The 8,861-nt window shown below is 35.5% G+C and overlaps 1 pseudogene; it reads left to right on the forward strand.

Annotated features, from left to right (window-relative positions):
- Nucleotides 1–8,446, forward strand: part of LOC112390924 (dual specificity protein kinase TTK-like) — a 151,271-nt pseudogene extending 142,825 nt beyond the window's left edge.
- Nucleotides 8,447–8,861: the final 415 nt, after the last annotated feature.

Consider the following 8,861-nt stretch of genomic DNA (forward strand, 5'->3'; position numbering starts at 1 on the left):
TTTGTGGTATTTGTTACAGTATGCAGATCGCATCTGAAACGACAGTTGCAATGGAGGCAATTTCTAATTGTTTCCAATAATTCCCGTTCATTCTACATCACTGGTATTTCTTCATAGCCAAAGTGGCATTTTCAATGGAGATAAGTTAGAACTCACTATTCTTACATCTTTCAAGTCTTTGATGTTGGCATCATTCTTTGAGATTGCATCATGGATAATATTCTTTTTTTTTTTTTTCTTTTTGGATATAATGAGATCAGAGACCTCCACTTTTCCTTTGTACCATAACAGCCTTTACTCCATGGGCCAGGAAACCAACGTAGGAATTCTGTCAACTATGGAGATATGTTAACTATGTACCTGGAATTTGGGAAGATAACTACAGAATGTTTTTGCAAATTTACCAAGCCCACTAAAAGATGGATTCAGGCCAACATATAATTTCTCAACTGACCTCTATGAGCCCCCATTCTGAGTAAAAATGTGCAGTGGTCTTTTGGATGATCAAAACTTCATGTCAGTTCACAGCTGTGCACTGAGTAACACTTAAAAGTTCTCAATACTTCTCTTTGTCCAAAGCAAGTTACCCTAAAAATGTTCACAGGACCCCAGCGGAAAACCAGGAAGACTATCTCCATTACATATTTGCATTTTTGTCACGAGGATACACCTTTAAGGAAACCCAGTTTCTCCTTTACTCCAGGATCTGTAGAGTCTACCTATTGGTTCTAATTTGGGAATTAGGTAAGAAGCCCTTGATTCTCCAACTTGGTGCCTCACCTCAAGTGTCTTCATTCCACTTAGATTTGTTTGTATTTCTTGCTTTTTCTACTATACTTATTTTAAAAATTACTAGATTTCTTTTTGTGTCAGTCAGGGTTCAATCAGAGGAGCTGAAACAGTGAGATAGTTATTATAGAAAATGACTTATGGAAGTAGGGTTTTTGACTAAATAGCCTTTGCAAGGATGTTTTTGTTTCTAATGCTGGAGGCTGAAGTCTACAGGCAGGAAGAGAAGATAGTAGAAAGCTGGAACCACAGGAGGACAGACTGAATATCATACTGCTCCTTGTTACCTCTGAGCTCAGTGATGAAGACATCCTACAGAAACCAGAGCCCTTTGTTATGGAGTTGAACATATGTACACTACCCTTAGCCCAAGAGCCAGAGAAAATGAAGGAAGACCAGGGAGAAGGGAAAGCAACTGAAGAGCCCTCTTGGGAGCATGATTAGTTAGGGTGAGTAAATAACCTATGAAGAATTCTCTACAGATAGCTTCTCTCGCTAAGTACTGTCATTTCTTCCTGCATTATGTTCTAGTTAAGTTCCAATATCTCAACTTTATTTAACATAAGCCAATATTGAGTCCAGATTTCAGTTATCTACCAAGTAATTAGAGATACCTATCACTGCTCAAGCTGCAATCCATACTAATTGTTTGACTCCATATAATGTTATGATTTTTCCTTCCTAACGTAACACATGTATAATATTTTCGTACATGAATTACATGAAGCCCCAGGTTTTGGTTGTTATAAATAGTAGAATAAAAACGAAATGATTTGCCAGATTTTTGTCCATCTCCTCTCAAGTCATAATTCATCTTAATTCTTCTGAGGGTATGGCTCAGGAAGATCTGAGAGATTGTATTTGTGGATCTTAAAATCAATCAGCATCCCCTTGAAATGCATCTGCTTCAAATGAGGTTATTAAAGAGAGTTAAAGCAAAGGAATGCTAACAATCTCCATTAGAGCAAGAGATTTTTTTCTTTTTAAAAGCAAAGTTAAAGAAGATTGGAGGTGGTGGTGTAAATAATCATAATCTATCAGAATTCCTACAAATTCCATCATTCCTATTTTTTCTAATCATCATTCTCACTTTCACTTAAGAGCTCCAGAGAGGTTATGAATTTCATTTGCATTGTAATCTTTTACTTGAAAAGTCAAAAATTTGTGTTTTTTCTTTATATCTCCATGGCTATAGGAGATTAAAAAATCCTTTTGGGTCAGTTTTAGAAGCTCATAGAATCATTCATCTTCTTTATGTAAAAATATCTCTTGCATTTCCTCTCCCATGCATGACTTTGTTCTCTCATGCTCCTCTTTCTACATCAATTTTTATACTATTTTGTGTGTGTGTGTGTGTGTGTGTGTGTGGTACTTGGGCCTCTCACCGTTGTGGCCTCTCCCGTTGCGGAGCACAGGCTCCGGACGTGCATGCTCCGGACGCGCAGGCTAAGCGGCCATGGCTCACGGGCCCAGCCGCTCCGGGGATCTGACCATCTTACCCGACCGGGGCATGAACCCGTGATCCCTGCATCGGCAGGCAGGCTCTCAACCACTGTGCCACCAGGGAAGCCCATGTACTATTTAAGTGTTCTGATTGTCAAGATTGCTGGCATAATTGTAATTCTAAGATGGCCCTAAAGATTTTCACATTGGTGTAAATGTCTTGTGTAATTTCCTCATCTTGAGTGTGTTCAGAACCTGTGAATTTGGTGGATTATCACTCTCATGATTATATTAGGTGACAAAGGAGACTTTACAAATGTAAATAGAGGTAAGTTTACTAATCAGCTGACCTTGAGTGAATCAAAAGGAAATTATGTGGATGGGCCTGTCTATATGAGCTCTTTAAATCACAGTGAGAAGAAGTAAGTTTCAAAGCCTTAAAGGAGCAACCACCATATTATGATGAACACAGGAAACCACAAACAGCCTCTCAATGCTAAGAATGGGCTCTGACTAACAGCCAGTAAGAAAGTTGGAACCTCAGTCCTATAATCCAAAGAATCTAAGTTCTAATTACAGCTTGAATGAGCTGGGAAGGGGAATTTAAGCTTCAGATGAGATAGCAGCCCCAGCCAACATGAGCAAAGAAGTCGGCTAGATAGTGCCAGGCTCTTCAACAGTTGAAACTGGGAGATAACATATTTGTGTTGTTTTAAACCACTTAGTTTGTGATATTTGTCATAGAGCAATTAAAAAAAAAAGATTCCAATTAGTTAAGATATAAATCATGATACTAGGCAAAGAAAATGATTCTAAAATACTGCTCATGAACATATTTAATGGAATTATTGCTTTAGGTCATTCTACAATCGACTGATTTTAGTATTACAAGATTTTAGAAGACGCACACTGTTCAACATCTTTTAAACGATATTATTTAAAACATATGGCAGAGCCACTAACACCAGGGCAGATATTGCTTAGCATACTGAGTAGTTTTGTTACTAAAAGACTTTAGACAAAGTTAAAAGACATGACAAAGATCTCAATTATCAATTTGTTGATGGATAAATCCTTTTTTCCCAGTTTTCCTCTAAATATTCTCTGATGTAAACGTCTATACTGCTGTCTTTTTTCTTATTGCCCCACCTCCAAAATTTGCACTGTAACCTCTGAAAACATAATTTCATTATTAACAAACCACCCAATATCTCATTTAACACAGAAGGCTGTCACTCTCATGATTTGTTATTTTACCTTAACTAAACCCTGGTTCTTTCCTTAATTCCTTCCTCTCTATCCCTCCTAACTTCCTGTCTAGGATATTGAGGGTTATCTCTTCCTGTTTATAGCCCTCTCTTTGTGTGACTGTAGCTCATCCTAAATCCTCCTCCCTGTGTGTCCTTTATTGCAATATCTCCTGGCATTATAGAAAATAGCTTCACTGATCACTCCTTTTCTTTTGTGTTCATTCCTATTGTAACTGGTTCCCTTCCCTCAGCACGAACATTCCTGAAGTCTCTCTCTTTGATTCACCCCTGCCGAATTGGACCCTGTCTTGACTCTACAGTTCCCTGGATATACTCTCCAGTTTCTCTCCTCTCTCCCACTGTTCATATAGTAGCAAGAGACGCATATTATGTCCACCATATCACGTCCGTTAAACTCCTAGATGCACTGAAGTTTGACTTATCTCACTAGGTCACCAAAAATGTCCTGCTAAGATCACAATGGATTTCCTAATGAATACTAACAGCTCTTTTCATGGGCTAAGATTAGATTTAGTATTTAAAATTCTGTTGAAACAACATTCACTCAGCTATGAAGAATAGACAATAATCCAGGCTTTTTGAGGCTTCATCTCAACAAATGCTTCTGTGATAAGCATACCAAAGTCAGAGGGCGCGGGGAGTTGGGCAATTACTGGCTTTCTCTTGGAAGTAATATGTCTCTATTATTCACATTTCATTGATCGAATGAATCTGTTGACCATGCCTAACTCACAGGGAATGAGGAGTACAATCCTCCCATGTGCCCAAGGGAAGAGAGGACTGGATATTAGTAAACAGTACTGATGTCTTCAGGTGCCAATGTTATTAGATATCTCTTTATCTTTAAAAAAACTAATTTTTCCTGATGACCACTTTCTTTGTCTACCCTTTAAGCTTGCTTACCACCATAATTCCTAGTTCAGATTAATACCACTTCACTTGGCATGATTTTCCTGAGAAATTCTCTCCATTCTCATGCCTTCCTCTAACACCTGTGAGCTGATGACTCAAAATCTTATTTCCAACCCAGCTGTCTCCTTATAGCCTTACATGTGCTTGACCACCTGTCATCTGGGAATCTTTACTTTTATACTCAATTTAACTAGAACATAAAATCAAGTTATCTGTCTAAAACTTAAATTGACTTTATTCCTATTCAAATGACATAATTCCAACATGACTATCTCTGTCTTAAACCAATGCAGTAACTTCCAAAATCTCTGTTGTTTCCAGTCTTATCCCCCTTGGATCCATTTACATTACAGCCGAGAAAGTGATCCGTCTAAAAAAAAAAAATCTGACCATGTTGCTGTCATAAAAAAAAAAAATTCTGTAAATATTTCCTAGCTTCTCATTATGTATAGGTTAATTCTTAAACTTCCTAACAAACTATTTCATGACCTGGCACTTACTGCGCCATTCAAATTCTTTCTTTTTTAATCCCAGTTTCACATTTATTAACTAGCTGCACAAAATTGCTTGTATTGCTCCGCCTATACTATGCTGTTTTTTGCCACAGTCATCCGCTTTTGTGTCATTTTCTTTCTAAAATGTCCTTGAGCTTTCCCTATTTAACTTCTCTTCATCCTTTAAAAATCAGATTAGGTACGACTTCTCTCACCAACACTACCTCCAGGTCCTCTCTTCTCATGACAATCTATGAATTTCTCTGATACTGAGCCATAAGAGTTCTGAGAAATAAGAGTTTATCGGTATAACAGAACTTCTTCAGGAAAGAGACTGTTTTATTCATCTTTGATTCTAAACTGCTTCTCACCATTCCTGTTAATGATATAAAGATAGAGAATACTTAATGACTGAATGAATTCAGAGTGAACAGAGATTCTTTTTCAAAATAGTGTTAAAGTACCTGTGGAACAATGTTATCAATAATCTTTATGATCTTGATCTTTTAAAAATCTTCAAAATTCCATTTTATCAAGTTTTATTGAGTTCATGATAGAGAACCAATGAATATCTGGAAATCCCAATCTGGGTAGGAGATTTTATAGACCCAGCAGTATATTCTGGTACCAATTTGGTCCAAATAATACACTTCTCCTTTCTCATTAAAAGGCAAAAAATTTATCTTGTCACCTTACCTCAAACCAGAATCTTGAGTTTTAGCTCAGGTGGCTCTTGCTTTCTTGCCCTCTATACTTAATCAATGGTCATGGCTTTTGTTATATCTCTTAAAGGATTAAAAATTCTTTACATTTTCTCTATCATATAGTCAATTTCTATATTCATTTCATATCATATATCACCTGGATTTACTCAATATGTCAAAATATTATCCCTGTTTTCAAGTTTGCCCACTCAAATTCATCATCCACAGTTTTCCTCTCCTTATCTCTCCAAATGAAAATCTGATGCTGTATGACTTACTCTTTAAAGTGCTTGGTGTCCAGAGATCTGTAGAGCCCAGGTGGAAGCGTATTCCAGGTGAAGGTTGAAAGTAGAATTTTCTTCTAAGATGTGGCCCGGAAATCCCTGACCTCAGTGAGCCCAGGTTGCAAACAACAAGTGAGCTGATTCTTCACTACTGGGAAGGTTGGAAGTAGACAAATACCAAAGAGCAGAAAGGACTCTTCCATTTACCTCAGGAGAGTGGTGACAGTCTGCCCTTAATCCACAGCTCCCCAGACAAGGAGTCCCATTTACCTCAGAAACCCTGAGAATTCTGTTCATGGGAGACATTCAAATATTCAATCTAAGTCTCAATTTACTGGCAGAGTAAAATTGCCGCTTACTTGATAGACCTCAGGAACCACAGAGAGAAACATAAGATGGAAAGTTTGAAACACATGGCAAGAGAGAAAGACCTGCTGGAGGAGACATATGGACACCTGATTTGTTTTAAGCACTTAGGAAGACACACTCAGAAAATAGATGAAATGAGAAGAAATTGAGACTGAAATTGGTGAGTTAACAAGTTCAGGAAAATTAGCAAGAAAAGAATAGGAGTTTCAAAGGGAGGAAAATGGACAGATGGAGGATCAGGTATAACAGAACACTTGATTGAAGGCAATTCTCTGAGTTGAATGAAGCATGTGTCTTCATATTGAGAGATGTCATTGAGTTCCAGGCTGTACTGGTGAGAAAGAACACCTATCTTGATAAAACATATCATCTGTAACAATAGAGAAATAATTTTATAATTCTCTATATGTAAAGATAAGCTACAAGCAGAGGAAAATAAATCTGACTGGCATCTTTGTATTATCAGCAGCTAAATGCAGAATACCACTTATGAACTACTGAAAGAAAAGGATTTCAGCCCAGGAACTCCAAATTTACTAATGATGTCATTTGCATCTCAGATGCACAAAGATGTTTGAAGAGATGCCAGAATTCAAAAGTGTATTCCTCAACTATCACACTTAAGAAAAATGTTTGGAAATAAAAATTAAAAAAAAAAATCTACCACCAAACCAAACATTAACCAAAACAAGACCTCAAAATATAGCAATGAAGAAAAGATGGAATAGTAGATTAATAGTACTTATGAACATTGGTATAAATAAACTTGATATTTATACAACTTACACATGTGTGTCTGTGTAAATAAATATACATAATATATAATGTATATTATTGATATATATTGTTTCTATATTTATATTTATTTTGTTTTATATACATTTGTGTGTAATATATAATATTATATAATTATATACAAATTTATTTATTTATAGAATAACTCAAAATGGATGAATGTATACTTTCTGGTATTGCTTGAGAGCAGCATAAGACTCACAGAAAGATAGTCCTAGTAAGAACTATACTATCTTAGTCAAAATCCAAGATAGGCATGAAGCATGAGAAAAAGGAAGTTCAAGTTGTTCCATAGGTCTCATTGTGTGAAAGGGGAAATGGGGAGACTTTTAAAGTATTCTCAATATAGTTTTCTATACAGAAATGTTGTAAGAGAGAATTAAAGAGCATGAGGCAGTATAAACAATGCCTTTCAGTGAGAGAAGCAATTGTTAACTTGTAATAAAAGTAAAATCATCTGATAAAGAGAGAGGAATGGTAAATGTCAATTAATGGGAAAGAAATGCAGTAAAAAAAAGTCCAAATTAACAGTGGTTGAAAATAGGAACTGATAAAGTCAGCACAGATAAAGGAATCTCTGATATAAAAGAAGGAATTAACTTGAAGAAAAACAAGTATATGAATACTTAAATCAAAAATGAAACAACTGAATTAATAGATTGATAAACTTTACTTATGATTTCAACATCTTAATAAAAAATACATTTCAGATAACATAAAAACAATTCAACTTTAAAGCAGGTAGGACAAAAAATTCAAGTAAGGTATTTCAGGTGTTTAGTGAAAAGAAGCAGATACACTCTATAAAATATGTGAACCTAGAAGAATCAGGTGACCAAACAACTGAGAGTTATGGGAGTTATGACTTATTTTAATAAATTATAACAACACAGCAATAATGTACCTAACTTTAGGATTATAAAATCAGAGACCACTACATCTATATGGCAGAGGAGTGTGGAAATATTGATCTTAATCGTTGGCTTAAAAAAAAAATCCAGCATCACAGGAATACTAGAGAAACTGAAAAAATATGTTGGGGCCCTTCACATAATTTATCAACATGGCATTTTTCACAGTGACCTGAAACCTGTTAACTTTCTGATGGAATGCTAAAGCTAATTGATTTTTTGGGTTGCAAACTTTATATAAACATCCAGGCACAACATGAATTGATTAATATTGTAAGGTTGGTACAGTTAATTATAGATTACCAGAAATAATAGAAAATATATTTTCCTCAAGAGAAAACAGAAATCAAAGTTAAGCCTTCAAAATGATGTTTGATCTTTAGGTTCCATTCTCTATTAATGACTTATGGGAAAATGCCATTTCAGCATGTAAATATATTTCTAATCCATGTGCATATTTCTGAACAATTTTAGATTATTTAGACTTAGATTTCCAAGCTATTTATCTTAACCGTAAAATTAAATTTCCTGAAATGTTAGATAAATTACTTTTAGATATGAGGAAGTATGGCTTAATAAGGGACTCTAAACAGGAGTATATCCATTTCTGAGCTCCTGGTGCAGTATATGATCAATTTCAAATTCACCAAAGTACTGAGATGGATAAGAGAACCACCAAAGAAATAAAACATATCCTGAACCAACTTGTTGGTCCAAATTCTAAGTCCATTTTGAAAGTTGTTAGAACTTTATGTTAGTAGGGTAGTGTTGAAAGTAGTGATTCATCTTCATCATCTAAGCCTTTTGGAAAAAAATGTGTAGAAATGGCTTGCAGCTACTCATAACCTGTCAAACAACACCTATAAAATATTGGACTGTTGTACTCTTT

Source organism: Neophocaena asiaeorientalis, unplaced genomic scaffold, assembly GCF_003031525.2.
Source record: "Neophocaena asiaeorientalis asiaeorientalis breed wild unplaced genomic scaffold, Neophocaena_asiaeorientalis_V1.1 scaffold55, whole genome shotgun sequence".
Taxonomy (NCBI): Eukaryota; Metazoa; Chordata; class Mammalia; order Artiodactyla; family Phocoenidae; genus Neophocaena; species Neophocaena asiaeorientalis.